Source organism: Giraffa tippelskirchi, chromosome 11 (genome assembly GCF_054371585.1).
Source record: "Giraffa tippelskirchi isolate mGirTip1 chromosome 11, T2T-mGirTip1v1.2.pri, whole genome shotgun sequence".
In the NCBI taxonomy this organism is placed as follows: Eukaryota; Metazoa; Chordata; class Mammalia; order Artiodactyla; family Giraffidae; genus Giraffa; species Giraffa tippelskirchi.
This window is the reverse complement of record NC_137285.1, coordinates 102,531,737-102,549,544: the sequence shown is the minus strand read 5'-3', so window position 1 is coordinate 102,549,544 and position 17,808 is coordinate 102,531,737. Positions and strand designations below refer to the sequence as shown.

The window sequence follows — 17,808 nt, the reverse complement described above, 5'->3', positions numbered from 1 at the left end:
ATAGGTAATCCAGGTGGACCTGGAAGAAGTTGGGGAGATGCTGGAGCTGTGCTTGAGGTGGAAAAGATTGAGCCAGGTGACAGACTACTGTTTACGAAAATGCCAATGGTTGCATTCCATGAGTGGTAACGTTAGTGATTTTTTTTCTCTTTTTTTTGATATGCATTTTCTAAAATTTATACAATAAACATAGATGGTAAAAACATCTGCCTACAATGCGGGACACCTGGGTTCTCTCCCTGGGTCGGGAAGATCCCCTGGAGAAGGAAATGGCAACCCACTCCAGTACTCTTGCCTGGAAAATCCCATGGATGGAGGAGCCTGCTAGGCTACAGTCCATGGGGTCGCAAAGAGTCGGACATGATTGAGTGAATTCACCTTCCTTCCTATATTACTTTGTAATGAAAAAATAAAATAGTATTTTAAAAAACATGGAAAGGCGATTGAGTGCTCAACTTTTGATGAATTGGCAGAAGAGTTTATGTTGTGAAGTTAGCAAGCAAGCTAATGGCACATGATGTGACAGTGATAAAAATGATTACTAATTTTCCTCATTTTTGTACCTTTAGCCATGGCCAGTTTATGGAATTCTTTTGGCAAGACAATAAATTAAGGCAACGGAGAAGGCAATGGCACCCCACTCCAGTACTCTTGCCTGGAAAATATCATGGACAGAGGAGCCTGGTAGACTGCAGTCCATGGGGTCGCTAAGAGTCGGACATGACTTGAGTGACTTCACTTTCACGCATTGGAGAAGGAAATGGCAACCCACTCCAGTGTTCTTGCCTGGAGAATCCCAGGGACGGCGGAGCCTGGTGGGCTGCCGTCTATGGGGTCGCACAGAGTCGGACACGACTGAAGTGACTTAGCAGCAGCAGCAAATTAAGGCAAAGTGTGCTAAGATGATTTGTATTTAAAACCAGATTACTAGATCATGGAAAATTGAAGCATTTTAGTGAGTTGCTTCCTCAGATCAAGACTATTTTTCAGGAACTTTCCTGGAGGCACAGTGAATAAGAATTCCCCTGTCAATGCAGGGGATGTGGGTTCGATCCCTAGTCCAGGAAGACTCCACATGCCACAGCTGCTGGGCCCACGTGCCACCACTACCGAGCCTACAAGCCTAGAACCTGTGCTCCACAAGAAAAGGCACCATAGTGAGAAGCCTGTGCGCCACAGCTGGAGAGCAGCCCCCATTTACCACAACTAGAGGAAGCCTGCGCAAAGCAACGAAGACCCAGCACAGCCAAAAACAAAAAAGAATAGTTTTCAATGAAAGACCTTCTTAGAGATTCAGCTGCCTCCTCTGTCTCACAAGATTATACTCTTACTGGTCTAATAAGACCTACAAATATGTTGAACTTCAAACTGATGTTAAAACAAGTGTTCATCAGGATTGACTAGATAGCAGTTAGGATTGTAATTGACTTGTGATTGCTGATCTACCCTGAGGTTAGAAGAAGCACAGATTTTAAAGACTCTTAGAGGAACACGGACATTGGTCTATGGCTTAATCGTCAAACACTTGTCCTGTTATTGCAATTTCCTGTGAAGAAGTGATAGCCCTAAAAGTCAACTGTATCTACCAGTTAAAAAACAAACACCAAAACACTTGAAACTTTGCATCTGAACCTATGATTGCAGGACTTCTCTAACATTTTTATCTATACGGTCAAACTCCAGGCAATTTTGAATCCCTTATGTTTGTGAAAATATATATTTTTTTTATAAATCTTTTGAAGTAAAAGCTAAGAACTGTTGTTAGTTATAGGAATCTGGAATCTGATTTGAAATGTTCCTTGATTTCATATCCCTTTGTTCTTGAGGGTAGTAGTGTCTATATAGCTGTCAATATTCTCTTTGATTTATTCAAAATGGATCAGTGATAAAATGTGCTCTCTAGCTGTCCACTTTTAGTTTCATTAAAAGCAGCTTTTTGGACTACTTTGGCATTATGGCTAAATTTCTATTTTTATATGGCTAGTAATTTATCTTTTTACTGTATTTATCAAGCAAAAACTTCTTGTAACTGTACACATACAGGTTTATGATTCTGTGACTATTTCTGAAAAAGTTTAGTGATCTTGGGGTTGCGCTAGAGCAAAGCCCTAGGTTATGAGGCTTCTGTGAGCCAGGCTGGGGCTTTTCTGAGGCTCACGTTTGTTAGGGAAATGATGAAAGCCATACCTTTGTTCTGCCATTTTGTTTTCTTTATCTGTAAGATCATGATTGAAGTCCCTGACTCTCATTATGATGAAATTGAGATTTTAAACATTCTCTTTTCTTTACATCCAGAATGTATCCCAGGTAAGAGGAGGAATTCCAGATGTGTTTCAGACAGTGGTTGTCAGTCTTTACTTTCCTTCCGTTGAGCCCCTGGGCTCATCTTTGGGTTATTACATATAGTGCCCTCCTAGGATACTACCGCTGGACGCTAATGAGGTGTCACTATCGTAATCTATTCTGTGTCTCCTGGGCATTTCTAAAACTGTAAAAGGGGGAAAAACTTTTAATTGACCCCAGAGGTTAGTGGAACCATGAAAATAATTGGTTTGTTAAATTAGTTCATTCACTAAGCACCTACTATGCACTTGGTACATTGGTCTAAGCTTTGGCATTACAAAGAAAGTGACAAAACCTGGAAGAATAGTTACATAAAGTACTAAAGGGCACATGTGGGAGATGATCAGTTCTGTTTGGGAGTTGTCTAGAAAAGCCTCTGGTTTAAACCCTTTTTTTAGGGCAACAGTATACAATTTTGCTTTGTTATTTAAAAAAGTTGTCAGCATTCTTAGTCATCAGTGGCACTGTGCGCTCTTCAGAGTACGAGCCTTCCCTACCTGACCTGGCTGGATGAGGTCTGTTGCTCCTTCAGACTCATAGTATTCTATTTTCTTTACATTGTACATTTGCCCAAATCTGGAAAAAATGGTAAAACTCTTAATGTTCTCATTTTAGATACAGACTTCTTACTTTTTCTTTATTTTATCTTTCTAATCTCATTTTCTCTTTTTTCCCCTTCATTTTATGTTTTATCCAGTGTGAATTTATGAAAGCTATGTTAAACATTTTCTGAATCAAAGTGAAATATACATTAATAAATGACATATTTGCTTTTTTAGTAGTATAAGTCATATGCCTTTTATTAAAGATTTGAGCCAATATAGAGTGAGTCTGTGATTTAAGTACTTTTCATCCCATAGTACTGAGCACAGTGCCTTACATATAGTATATAGTACATTGAAGTCAGTATTCATTGAGTGCCTTGCGTGTTTGTTGACTGAATTATTGATGTAAGTATGAGAAAGTCCACTGGTTAGGGTCTTCTTTGCCTAGATCTGGTTTGCTTATCTAGTAAACTGCCTACTCTGTTAGATTCAGATGAGTATATCACCAGTGTTTTGTTCAGCACATCTCCTCGTTTGTATGGATTTATGTCAATCCCAGACTAGATACCAAGGAGTCGGGTACATGGCAAAACAAAGGAACACTGGCAGCGAAGAAGTCTCAGGAGAAGTGATCTAGTAATAGTGGCCAGTGGTTCCTCTGCGTCTTGTTTCCTCAAGTTGTTAACTTCAGGGAGAAGTAAGATTGCTTGCATTAGGATAGATCTTGGATTTCATTTTGATAATGAATTAAAGTGAAACGGTCATCCATAATGTAGCTGTGAATGAATGTGGTACTGATCAGAGAACATGGACTTGCACACTTCCATTAGCAACTTAAGAATAGTGAAATAGATCTCTGAGGCTTCTTTTTTACATCAAGGAGAGAGAAATGCCATTATTTTCATCCCACTGAATCTGCTTCTTCTCATGCCACTCGGTTTGGGCAAGTTTTATATATAAATTGATATTTTTATGATCCTAAATATTTTTAAGAGAATATTTTCCAGTTTCTTAACGTTAAGGTATACTGTGGAATTAGGAGATTTACTGTTTATTGAACAAAATTTTGTTCCTTATTTTCAATTTAAAAACGAGTGAAAGGCTTATTAGCAAGGCGCACAACATTTTGCTGGATCCTGTGGATGACGTTTGACAGAAGACCTAGTCCCTGCCCTGATTGTTACCCTGTAACGATAACCCTATATGCAAGACAGAATAAGAGACACAGATGCATAGAACAGTCTTATGGACTCTGAGGGAGAAGGTGAGGGTTGGACGTTCTGAGAGAATAGCATTGAAACATGTATATTATCATATGTGAAACAGAACACCATTCCAGGTTCGATGCATGAGACAAATGCTCAGGGCTGGGGCAATGGGATGACCCAGAGGGATGGGATGGGGAGGGAGGTGGGAGGGGGATTCAGGATGGGGAACACATGTAAACCCATGGCTGATTCATGTCAATGTATGGCAAAAACCACTATAATATTGTGTAAAGTAATTAGCCCCCAACTAAAATAAATAAATTTATTAAAAAAAAAAAAAAAAAGATTGTTACCTTGTATAGTTGGAACTGACCAGATAAAAGTACAGAGCAGTCGCAGTTTTATTCTCAGGAGCTAGGTTGTTGAGAGGGTTAGGAATGATCACTCGGAGGTCAAAGTACTGGAGTCTTCTCAAAGAATTTGAACTGTGTTCTGGAAGGGTATTAGCCGTTAATATTTTCAGAAGCAGAAGTGAGAATCCAGCACCCTTTCTCTAGCCAGTCATTTAAAGAGCTTTGCAAAAATGGGAAAAAAAAAAAAGTTAATATTTGCACAAGTAGAAAGTAGTGGTAAGAGGTGCCTGGAAAGTGGATCTTTTAAAAAGACTGTAGTTGCTGCAAAGGCAGAAGCAAAAAGGTGTCTTCTGTATGAAGCTGAGTGAAGAGTAGCCGGACTAAAACTGATTGTTTGGGGGCAGTAATTGGAGAAGTTGAGGGGACAGGTGTCGGAGGGTATTCAAAGCCAGATCTGTAGTTTGAGTCTTTGAGTAAACACAGTTCCTGGGGGACTGTGAAAGGAGGGTTTTAGGAAGTGTAGTCTCACAGTGATATTACAGGTTTCCAGTATATATAACCGTGATCAAGATGAGGAGCTTAATTAGATAAGCTCAAAGGAATTTGTGGTCATTTATTGACTCTTTACCAACCGCTGTTTGTCCTAAGTGCTTTAATCAGTATTATATTTAAACCTGACAGCTGTCCTGTGAGTAGATATTATTACTCTCTTTACCTTAACAGGTGAGAAAATGGAAGCACAAGAAGGGCAGGAAACTTTCTTAAGGTCACAAAGTAATAAGGAGTGGGGCAGTCAACCTGACTTCGGAAACCATGATCTTAACCACCGTGCTCTAAAATGTTATGTTTTCCAGAGAAAAGAAACTGAACATTCTTTTCTTCTGTGTAATTTTTTCCCTTATTAATTCCATATCTCCTTAACTACAACACAGTTTAGTGGCCTTAGAACAAAGGTTTGGCTTGGAGATTTCAAGTAGATTCGCACATTTAAGACTCTTTCAAAACCAGTAAACCACTGGTGGCTTGTAAATAATAATTTGTAATTTTACTTTTTTCCTTCTCAACTGTGACAAGTCAAAACAACTGTAGACTGGACTCGAAGGAAGAGGGGAGGCTAGCGAATTTTACAAGCGTTTCTGGTTTGCCGAGTTTCTTTACCTGGCTCAGATTATATGAACAGTAATGGTTTTTATATCTACCTAAATATGCCATTTATACTTAATTAAATGCTAAGCTGACAGAAGCTTTTTAAAAAAAATAACACTTACACACACACACATTTTGGGTTTCAGTAGTCGAAAGATTCCTGGGGGGTTCTGAATTCATTCACCCTCACTCTCGTTGATGTCGCTGCGTAATTTACAAGAGGCCGTTGCTTGGCAGTTGGTGTGCTTTCTCCAGGTCTCCTTGTTCCTTCATGGCATTTGGTCTCTGCAGCACATCTTTTAGGACAAGGGTTTGAGCCCCTGTAAAAGCGTTTCAGAGGTTTTCCGACTAAAGGTTTTTCCCTCTTATTCTGTACTGTTTGGTTTCTTTGGCAACCTGGCCTCCCTAGCACCCTGCTGACGTCTTATACCCTGCTGTTCTCTCCCCATCCCCCCCATCACTAGGGTTTGTTTGTTTTTTCCCCATTGCTTCAGGTCTGCACTGGAAGAATATATATGTTTTCTTAAGTCTACATTCTTGATGCTTCTCAGAATATACTAGAAGGATAGAGAGAGAAAAGAAATTGCTTATAGAAGCTAAGTAGCCTGTATTTTTGGGTTTCAGGGTTTCTGCCTTGAAAAGGCAACATTTATTCTGTTGTCCATAGTGTCTTCTTTATGGTGTTGTTAAACAGTAATAAAGAAATGTAAATGTTTTCCAGTGAAACTAGACATTTTATAATGAAAATATTTTAGTAATACAAGGTATTGTGGAGGGAAAATAATGTGGAAATAGTGTGCATAGTTTGGTTACTATAGGATATTCTGTTGTTTTTAATCAATTTGTGTCTATGTAAAGCATTTCTATTACTGTGGGGAAGGGAAAGGAAGTAAAGATCTAAAAATCTGTTGTTCCCATTTGGTCTTTTAGTGATACTTACTGAATCCCAATTCCTTGACCCTGTTACCTCACTGTCCTGGGCAGAGCTGACCATTTCTACTTAACACACAGTGAAGAGTCCTACTTCTTTAAATACAAACAGAACAATTTGTACAGTTAGTATGTATTAGGTGCTACATGGATGATCCTAACTGTAGTGGTAGTTGCCCTATCATTTACTTTTACGTTTGGAAATATTTCACCTTGGCCTCAATGTAATTTAACTAAAAAACATGAGTGTATGGAGTGTATGTAGGTAAGGAGTGGATAAGAAAGGAAGAAATAGTAAAAATTACTACACAAATGCTTCTCCCTATAGGTGCAAAATAAATGAAGCTTCTGTATGTGTGTCTAAATATGTGAAAAGATAAGATGACTCCCTATTTTGGGATCTATAATAACTTAATGTATGTGTACATAGATGTGTGTGGTATGTGTACATAGATGTGTGTGCTATAATTTACGAATGACAAATCTGCTGTAGAAGCAAGAAGAGAGAGAAATTAATTTTGCCTGAAGAAGTCAGGCACTAAAACATTAAAAACTGATCACAGACCCAGTCTTAGAGGATTGAATGAGAATTACTGTGTGCGTTGTTTAGTGCCAAAAAGTATGGGGAGTGCGGAAGGGGGCAGTAAGTAGCTGAGAATATTGGATGATATAATTGAAACGCAGGTTGGAGGCAGATTGTGAACTACTACTTGGCTTTATCATTTAAGCAATAAGCAGTCAGCAAAATACAATTTTTTATTTGGTCTTTTAGATTAGATTAGATTAATTTGGTCTTTTAGATTAGTGTTTTGAGAGTACATCTCTAATAATATAAAATTATATGTACTTGATGACTGAAACTGTATGGTAAGTGATGAATTAGTAACTTAGTTATTAGGGTGATCAAATTATACTTGGTTTTTTTTTCTTCACAAAATAATTTTAATACTTTGCACCTGAGGTAGCAGATCTTGCACTGTGACATTCCTATACATACATAATAAGCATTTTATCCAAGTACAAATGTTAAAAGCAGAGTAACTTAAGCAATCGGAGAAGGCAATGGCACCCCACTCCGGTACTCTTGCCTGGAAAATCCCATGGACGGAGGAGCCTGGTAGGCTGTAGTCCATGGGGTCGCTAAGAGTCAGACATGACTGAGCGACTTCACTTTCACTTTTCCTGTTCATGCACTGGAGAAGGAAATGGCAACCCACTCCAGTATTGCCTGGAGAATCCCAGGGATGGCGGAGCCTGGTGGGCTGCCGTCTATGGTGTCGCACAGAGTCGGACACGACTGAAGCGACTTAGCAGCAACTTAAGCAATTGCCTACACAAAGGTAAATAGACACTCTAGGTTATTTTTCTTCTTGAATCATTTTTGCTGCATAGTAAATTGCAATTACATGTCAGTATAATGTTACTGATCTATAGAATACACTTTGAACTGTGAGGTATGGCAACTCCCTATGAGAGAGAGGTGACATGTAAACCTGAATATTTTAAGTGATTTTTTTTTTTTCTTTTTTTAGCTGCCATGGATGGGTAAGACAAACAAAAATCCAGCATTCAAAGACCCTAGGAACTTATTTTTCTAATAAATAAAAAAAATAAAATCTTTTAGTAATTTTCAGCTATTTCCTATCATTTTCTTATTGGAGCACTGATGAATGGACAAAAATATTGAGGTGAAGCTATGTCTGTTATGGAATTATGGATTAAACAGTTATTTGAAAAAAAAAATCCACCAGGTAACTGCTCATTTACTTTACATTAAGTTGAGATTTTGATATATATCTCTATGTATGCATCCCAACTTTATAATTCAAGATTGCAGTTAAATACTTCTAAATTCACTTAAGTTACCATCGTAATAAGACAATTAGAAACCTTATATTTTCTTTTAAAGAACGTGCTTAGCATTTTCTGACATTACTTCTAAACTCAGATGAAGCACAAAATCCTCCCAAAACAAATATACTGCTCTGAAAGTTAAGTGGTTGAGAGTTGGTAGCAAAAACTGTCATGGTTTAACATTTCCACCACAGAGTAGATACAAATAAACAAAGGTAACTGCTCTTTATACATCTGATATGAAATTAACACAGACTTCAATTTAAAATCTATACTGAGGTAGTTTTATATAGTGATTAAATTAGTATCTGATCCTGAACTCCTAGTCTTCCACTTATTAGCTATTTCCCTGGCTTTGGATAATTCATTGGAAAAACAAGCATAGTAACGCCTACCTCAGTGGACTAGTTTGAGGATTAGATTGAATGAGATAATATATATAAAGCCCAGTACTTCACACAGAAGACTTACTTGTTAAATAGTAGCGATTATTTTGTGGTACTGTTTTCATGATAGAAACCCTTTTTCTATCATTTTTGGAATGTGAGGGATTAACGGTTTGGGGAGGTGAAGCAGGAGACTTTTGGTAAGTAGATTAATTATTGCTTTATCCGAACAATGCTTTTAGACAATGCTTTTAGGTTACAAGGGAATTCAAAGCAGAAGAGGAGGTTTGACAGGGGAAGAAAAAATGTGATCAGTTTAATTATGGATGGACTGAACTTTACATTATGATGGAGAACATGAGAGTGATATCCAGGGGGTGATGGTTGGAAATGTGAAACCTGGAGATACAGACATGGAAGCTGTTGCAGTGTGATTGGAAATATCTGGGTCTGGGAGGAGTGATTGAATAGCAACCTAAGCAGAGAGAGAGAGAGCCTTAAGGAAAAACTAAGGCTTAAAAATTGGGAGCTTGTCAAAGAGATTATTCCTATTTGATTCTAGGAATATAGTTCACTGGGCTTTTGCCTGTGTTCTTGAAGAAACTAGATAAATAATGTTTTTTTTTTAATGTACTTTTTAATATTGGTTTTAATAAAATAATCTGTCCTGTTATACTGAAATACTCAAATCTGTATTCTGAAGGCCAGTGAGTTTTAGACTTGTCACTGTACTCATTCATGTATAGAGGACATACCCAACTTTGGTTAGCTTTCTAACTGTTGGGTCTCATTCATAGCATTTTCTCCAGTTCTCTCTCAAAGAGGGAAAAATGTTCATTCTTTGATCAGGGGAAGCTCTCTGATGTTGGCAGGTTTCCTCCTTCTCAAGTCTAGACACCTGGCCTCTGTAGTAGTTTTTTACTCAGCAAAGCTCTCCCCTCTGACTCGTCGAGTCGGTGCAGATGTGTTGGTCCTTGGCTAGTCCAGAGCCCTACAGTGATGGGTATTGTTAATAGTAAACACTGTTGTATTGCTTGCCAAGCATCCAGCCACAGACTTTTCTTTACATGACTGCACCGTTAAAATGCAGACTTAATTGCCTTCTCAGAGAATGTCTACTGTTGCCATTTTTTTCTTTTTTTCTGAGGGGGGGAAAACAAACCTTTGCCCCATCTTCAAACTGAAATTTAAATTTCAGCATCTTTGAATCTGATGTAATAAAATATTAAAGAAACTTGGAAATTATTAGAAGTTTCAGTTGCTTACTTCCCAGTTTGCAGTAGGGTTTAAACCTTAAGCCGTTTGTGTATTTTTAGTTACCTTTTTGAGTTAAACTGTCAGATACTATCTTGCTTAGGTTAAAGATTTAGTTGTTAATGGTCCTGCCTCTTCTTTATATGTCAAAATCTCCACATGGAATTTTTAGTTGGAAACCCACAGTAATCTAAAGTCAATGTATGGCAAAACAAATACAATATTGTAAAGTTAAAAAATAGATAAACTAATTTAAAAAAATAAAATAAAATGAGCTTGAAAGCTAAAAAAAAAAATAAAGTTAATTCCACAGGGTCAGGTTTAATTTTCATTTTAATTTACTCAGTCCCTTCTTTATCTTTAGACTACTAACCCAAGGTAACTTGACTTGCCTTTCTTTTAGTATGTAACTTTTATTAGGATTTTGTAATCTGTATCTCTTTGGTCCTGGCTCTGGGGGTGGGGGTGGAAGGCAGTGCTGATCCTGTTGTTCTTGGTCTTCAGGGGTTAGAAGGCTGGTTTGTGTTGTTGGGTTTGCAAGAAGCGCCCTGGCAGAATGCTCAAGAACAGGTCTGTGCAGACTTTAAGTATGTGGTGAGCTGTGAAGTTACAGTGTTAAATAGTTACTGGCCTGCCCACGTTGTTTCCAAAGTTCACTTTACCATTTTAAAAACCTTTACTGATTTTAAAAGCAAATATAGAGAATTGCATGACAACACAGATCATCTGAGGGACCTTTGAACTTGCAGAAATAATGTGTGTGGAAGGAGGAGTGCTGCTGTCTAGGCGTTATAGACTAGAAACTTGCATTTAAAGTTTAAACTGCTTGGGTAAGATGACTTATTTTCCTGGCTTATCCTCATATTTTTTTCCCCTGTGTGCCCTTGGCTTTATCACCCACAATGTAGAAGAATATTCTTTTGTTTACTGTAGTTTTATTTGGAAGGGAGACTAGAGTGTGGCTTATTCAGGGGCAAGGGGGAGAACTGAGGTCTTTTCAAAGTCAGGCACTGAGGCCTGTGGACATAGTGTGTATCGTCTTTTAGGTCCTTTGGTAACGTTTGCAGTTTTCTCCATACACTTGTCACACAGTTTTGTAATTTTTTTCCCCAGGGCTTATGATGGTTTGTGGCTATTGTGAATGTGTTCTTTTAAAGATTTTTATCACCATTACATCTTTTTATAAATTGATGCTGGTATATTAGAAAGTTACTGAATGCTGGGATCTCGTCATTTCTTTTGTACTTAGGTTTCACTTATCTTTTCAGTGCTTCAGTTTCTGCATCTGTGAACCAAGGGGTGTGTGTTAGAATAATGTATCTCCAAAGACCTTTCTAGTGTTAACATTGCATGGCTCTGTGTTGAGAGAATGTCCCTTACTTCATGAGGTGAGTGGGAGTTGTACGACCGAAACTACAGGTAGGTTCGGTGACTAGAGCCAAACTTAGCTTTGTTCATATGTATTTCCATGTGTTTAACACTCTCTGTTCTCTATATAATGGTTCTTGAACATCTTGAGGTAAAGAGCAAATACTTTACATTTTAAAAATAACCCTCAAAAGTACAGTTTCTTATCCTGATTGAAATGGTTTACTATTATCTTTTCACCCTGTATTTTAGTTTGTTGCTGTTAGATTTACTGCATATTTTCCCTCCTAAAAATAGATGGTATTCTAAACCATAGTTTTTATAAATATTTACATCTCAAGTCAGATTTTTTCCTACAACATGAATCGCGTTTGATGAGTTTCACTAAAGCAGGATATGTTCAGAGAGCTTTCTACCACAGATTTATTCTCTCCGTACCTCTGACCCAAGCATCCTATACGTTGACGTTAGATCATTCCACTGGGAGTATGAGTAGTGTTTTTGGAGAATTATTTTAATACTTATTTCTGCCGGGGGAAGGGATGCAGATGCTGTATTTGTTATCTCCGTGAATCCAGTCCTGACCCCCCCAAATATACCTCAATAACATGCCATCTTTTTTGTTGTTGTTTAGTCAGTCACTAAGTCCTGTTTGACTCTATGTGACCCCACAGACTGCAGCACTCCAGGCTTCTCTGTCCATCACTATTTCCCAAATTTGCTCAAATTCATGTCCATTGAGTCAGTGATGCTGTCTAACCATCTCATCCTCTACCGCCCTTTTCTCGTTTTGCCTTCAGTCTTTCCCAGCATCAGGGTCAGTCGGCTCTTCACATCAGGTGGCCAGAGTATTAGAGCTTCAGCTTTAGCATCAGTCCTTCGAATGAGTATTCAGAGTTGATTTCCTTTAGGATTGACTGGTTTGATCTCTTTGCTGTCCAAGGGACCCTCAAGAGTCTTCACCAGCACCCCAGTTCAAAAGCATTAATTCTTCAGCGCTAGTTGTCTTGATGGTCCAACTCATACATTCGTACATGCCATCTTTATTTTTCATAAAAACAGAGGTTATATAAGTTTCTATCTAGATGTTGGCCAGGAATTGGCTTGAACAAACTGAAATGGCTAAATGAACTTTCACCCTAATTTGAATAGGGGTCCAGAAAATGAATTCAAGGCAGTGGTTGTCAGAGGTCCTAGTGGAGTGACCCTGAGCTGGAACCAATCTGTATGTATATATATAGTAGTGTAGTGTTAGTTGCTCATTCTTGTCTGACTCTCTGTGTCCCCATGGACTGTAGCTTGCCAGGCTCTTCTGTCTTTGGAATTCTCCAGGCAAGAATACTGGAGTGGATTACCATTTCCTTCTCCAATATATATATATAAGTTGTGGTGGTAAAATTAGCACATAACATAAAACGTCATTTTACCTGTTTTTCAGTATATAGTTAAGTGCTGCTGAGTATATTCATATCATTGTGCAAACAGACTCCAAAACTTTTTTATCTTGCAAAATCGAAACTCTTTACCCATTAAAAAATTCCCCGTTTCCCCTTCCCCTCAGCCCCTGGCAACCACCATTCTACTTCCTGTTTCTGTGAGTTTAACCAGTAGTTATTTTATGAGAACTTGATCTCCGTTATGTCAGCTAAATGGACTTTGAGGATGAAGAAGAGAGTAATCGATTCCTGTAAAACCAGTAGCCATTCTCCATAATCACGTGAGTGTTGGTAGTTGCTAACCCTGAAATTAGAGCATCAACCAATTTTCTGTAATGTGGAGTTTGGAAATTCCTGTTCCTTTTATTGAGGAAGAGAGGATGATGCTGTTGCTGCTGCTAACTCGCTTTGGTCGTGTCTGACTCTGTGCGACCCCATAGACGGTAGCCCACCAGGCTCCCCCATTCCTGGGATTCTCCAGGCAAGAACACTGGAGTGGGTTGCCATTTCCTTCTCCAATGCATGAAAGTGAAAAGTGAAAGTGAAGTCGCTCAGTCGTGTCTGACTCTTCACGACCCCATGGACTGCAGCCTACCAGGCTCCTCCGTCCATGGGATTTTCCAGGCAAGAGTACTGGAGTGGGTTGCCATCGCCTTCTCCGAGAGAGGATGATAGTGACTGGCAATTATTGGGCACTTATTACTCGGCCTGAGGTTGGAGGAAAGACCTGCTTCTTCTAGAATGAAAAAGAAAAGGCAAGTTTGGGTGCATGAGAATGTCTAGGGACATAAAAGAAATTGAAGGAGTTCTTAGGGCCTGTCTTCTGTATCAAGCACAAAAGTGAGTCATTTGTTAAAAGTTAGGAATTTGAGTTTGGCTAGAGGACTTAAAGAAAGTGATGGAAGTTTGGAATTGCTGGAAAATAGGGTAAAGACTCAATCAGAGATAAGTAGAATAATAGTAATAGTGTTGGTACTAATAACAACAATAATAGTTATCTCAACCACATCAGTGATCTCTTCTATACCAGTTACTGTTCTATGTGATTTACCTTTTAATTTTCATAGCAACTTTATTCAAGTGGTTGTTCTACAGATAAGACATAAGTGGTAGAGTTGAGATTCCAGTTGCAGTCTCCTGCCTCTTTTCTTCTTTCTGCACCATTGATAACATTGAGAATGTCTCCTTGATATCAAAAGCCAGAAGTTTAGAGTGTAACTAAAAATTTGTTCTCTGGAAAAAGGAGGAATTAAAAAAAACATATATCCAAAATATAACAAATAGGTCAGTGTTGTTTTTTTTTTTACCCACCAGAATGGTGGATTGCTTCACTCAGTGAAGTGAGCTACCATGGCTCTGTAGAAACCCAGACCTGGTTGACAGTGGTATCTGAAATTATAAACTCATTTTCTTCCTAATCCCTGTGCCCTGTGTCTGAAATACTGGATTGAGGTTAGTGCTAGTAAGTCCTTTGGTTTCTTGTTGTTGTTGCTGGTGTTCAGTCACTCAGTTGTGTCTGACTCTTTTGTGACCCCAAGGATTGTAGCCCACCAGGCTCCTCTGTCCATGGGATTTCCCAGGCAAGAATACTGGAGAGGGTTGTCATTTCCTCTCCAGGGGTTCTTCCCAACCCAGGCTATGTAGCGGTAAATGAGGACCTTTTTATTTGCAGTTACACTATTCACTGACTAGGTATTAGTTGCACTGATTTTTTTGTGTTAAGGGATTACATTAAAAAATATAATTTTTTTGAACAACATCTCTATGCATGTACATTATTGCTCTAAATAAATGTAAAATTTCTTAGAAAGATAGCCCCTTAGAATCACATGTGCAAGTTTATTTGTTTGTTTTTATGTGACGTGTATGAAGGAACTTCCAAAGATGAAGGTGAACAAGTAGAGGCCAAAATAATTTGATGGTAAAACAAATCAAAACAGATTAAGTTATAACCAAATGTCTACTGACGAGCATTTTCACGTGCAGATGGACAAGCAGGCTCTTACTAACTCTTCTAATATGATAAATTAATTAATTTCTAGGCTGTGATTAGTTTATATGAATGCCCTTAATACTCAGATGGGAAAATTCATTACTGTGTTATGGATTAAATTTACATTGCCTAAAACTTTAGAATGTAGTTTTGCTTCCCAAATCAGTATGTCAGATTACTTATAATTCAGGCTGAGCAATTACCTCTTCCAAGTTCAACCCTTTTAAACTTGGTATGTTATATGCTTAGTGTATCCTGCGTACTCTCCATCTTATTAGGATGCTAATTTTAATTTTAATATAAGGAAGAGAACTATGAATGAATTATGGGACAAAATACAGTGTAGATGGATTTTGTCAACTTGGTAAGCACAAACTACTATACAATAAGGGTTTGTTGCAGACTCTTTTTGTAAGTGGAAAACTCTTCCAAAAGACATTTTTGAAGTTTTGCTGTGAAGAAAGATTGCTAGTGAATGAAAAGAACCTTTTGTAGACCTCTACTGAGGAGTCTGGTAACTGGTAATGTGGGATTCTATACACAGAGCTCCAAGGCTGAGAGAATATCTCAGAGTAAAGCTATCTGAGTTTTGCATTCAAAGCTATTAATTTCTTCAACTATGAGAAGAAACCACAGATTGTGTAATGGCCTTGGTATTTTGTTGGTATGGATAGGATGATCTCAGAAGACTTGTAAGCCTGTGTTGGGATGTGTGTGACACGTGCCTCTTGTGTGATTGTTTTTGATTTCAACAGTTGTAGACACATTTTTGAAACTGTAGCTATCCTAAGTTGCGAATCCGAAGCAGTGCACAAAGCCACCCATTTTTGCTGGTGCCAAATGCATACTTTGCTGAGTTTTCTAATCTGGGCTCCAGAGTTTATACATAGCAAATTCTAACATTTGCCAAGTTCTGTTATGACCCAGAGGGAAGTAGAGCAAAGTGGGACGGAGAATTTGGAGAAGCATGCTGCCTATAGGGTAAAGTGCATTTCGGAATTTGCTTCCATGTGGATTTTCTCCTTTTGGACCACTGTGATGTGATGTGATGCGATGCAGGCTGAGCTGGAAAGGTCATATTGCACAAGATGAAGAACAATAAATGGTCTGTTCAGTGATTAGCTGTTAAGCCTCCTGCCAGTGCCGACTAAGGGTTGTAATGGCCACTTCTCCTCTGGGATATAAGCGTTTGGCTGTCATCTTTGGGAGGAATATGGTAATTTGTAGCCATTGCTTTCAGCATGGTAGGGAGATCTAACATGCTAAGGCTTTATTCCAGTGGCTTACTTCTCCTTTGTTTCATGAACAGCTGCTTCTTTTAGTCTTAAGAATATGTTTCAAAAAATGTATGTGAATATTAAATTTGGTTAATTCATTTTGCCAAAGAGAACTTGAATTTGCCTCTTTCTACAAGACTTTGACCTCATCTTTTTTTTTTAACCTTAAGACATTGGCTCTAGAAATAGTTTGTTTTTTCCTTGAAATAAGTGCAGTTTCCTTTACCTTGGGTTGTAGTGCAGTTCTAAACCATGTTTAAAATATGTATGGTGTGGGGCGGGGTGGGGGAGAACTTCCATGGTGGTCCAGTGGTTAAGACTTCATGCTTCCAATGCAGAGGACATGGCTTTGGTCCCTGGTCAGGGAATTAAGATCCTACATGCTGCAGAGTGGCCAAAAAATAAAAAACAATGTACAGGGGCATAAACCTCAGTAAGAATGTAAAAGATATGAAGAATCTGGGACATAAGTTACCACTTCTAATAAGTGTGAGTTCCCTCTGATTTGCTCTATGGGAAGTGTACTAATTAAGGACATTTTCCAAAGCATTTCCATCCAAGTAAATTCGATATTTTTACATAGCTGTCTTTTAAAAATAGAAATGCACTCCTGACATTATTTATCATTTTTTAATAAGTGAAATAGCTTGAAATGAATGAGTGATTTCTTTGACAGTCATATGGTAGATTAGATGTGCAGAGAATTCCCTTCTGGTCAGAACATTTTAAAATGAACATTTTAAAGGAAAAATATATGTAAAATATTGGAGCTCATGTGAGAAAAACAATGGAAACCCCAGAGAGGACTGGAAAGCATGATTTCACAATGTAGAGTGAGGACTGACAGTGATGTTTGTGCTGAAGGTTTCTTAGAGAATTAGACCAAAAGGGAGGGACGAGAGGAAAAAATAGTGTACAGGCAGAATGGGAGGTCATATTGGAGACAGCACTGTGTAAAACTTGGACCCCAGAAAGGTGACTTCTCAGTGGATAAGTAAGAGAGAAAATTACCTGCATACAGAGACTAGCTTGTTAATGTCTTGGATCTGAATGAAGAAGGGGGAAAAGTACCCCAAAAACCGCCTAAACGGAAGCTTGCATTCTCATGGATTTGCAACCAGGAATTCATACTATCTGTGAGGCCTGAAAATCTCTCAACTGGTAACCTTGTTGATAGCACTCCTAGTTGGCTGTGAGTGTCTGTGTCTGGAAAAATAAAAAAGTTTTTTACCACTTGCTCTCGATTTTACATATGGTAATGTGTGTGTTTCCATGCTATTCTCTCAATTCGCCACACCCTCTTCTTTCCCCACTGTGTCCACAAGTCTGTTCTCTGTCTGCATCTCTATTGCTGCCCTGCAAATAGATCCAGCAGCAGCATCTTTCTGTATTCCATATGCATGCGTTAATACACAGTATTTGCCTTGGGAAAATCAAATTTAAATCTCTGTAGACCTCAAAAACATTTTAATGGATAAAGTTGTAAGAAATGTGAGCTTGCACAAGAAAACAAGCAACTGTGAGTTAGTCAGGTATAGCAGGTTTATATTTTCCAAAGATGGCTGCCACAACATTTCCTGACCTGTGTGCCCTTCTAGAACCTTTCTAGTCTGCCGTCAAGAAGTAGTGTCTGTCTCATTCCACTAAACCTAGCCAGGCCTTTTTGACTGCTTTGACCAAAAGTCAGTCAACAAAATATACAATGGCAGTGATAC

General features: G+C 38.4%; 1 protein-coding gene across 24 annotated transcripts in view; it reads left to right on the top strand.

The window, feature by feature from the left end:
• The window catches only part of SIK3 (SIK family kinase 3), a 278,071-nt gene that overhangs the window by 129,998 nt on the left and 130,265 nt on the right, over positions 1-17,808 (top strand). The gene's annotated exons all lie outside the window — the stretch shown is intronic.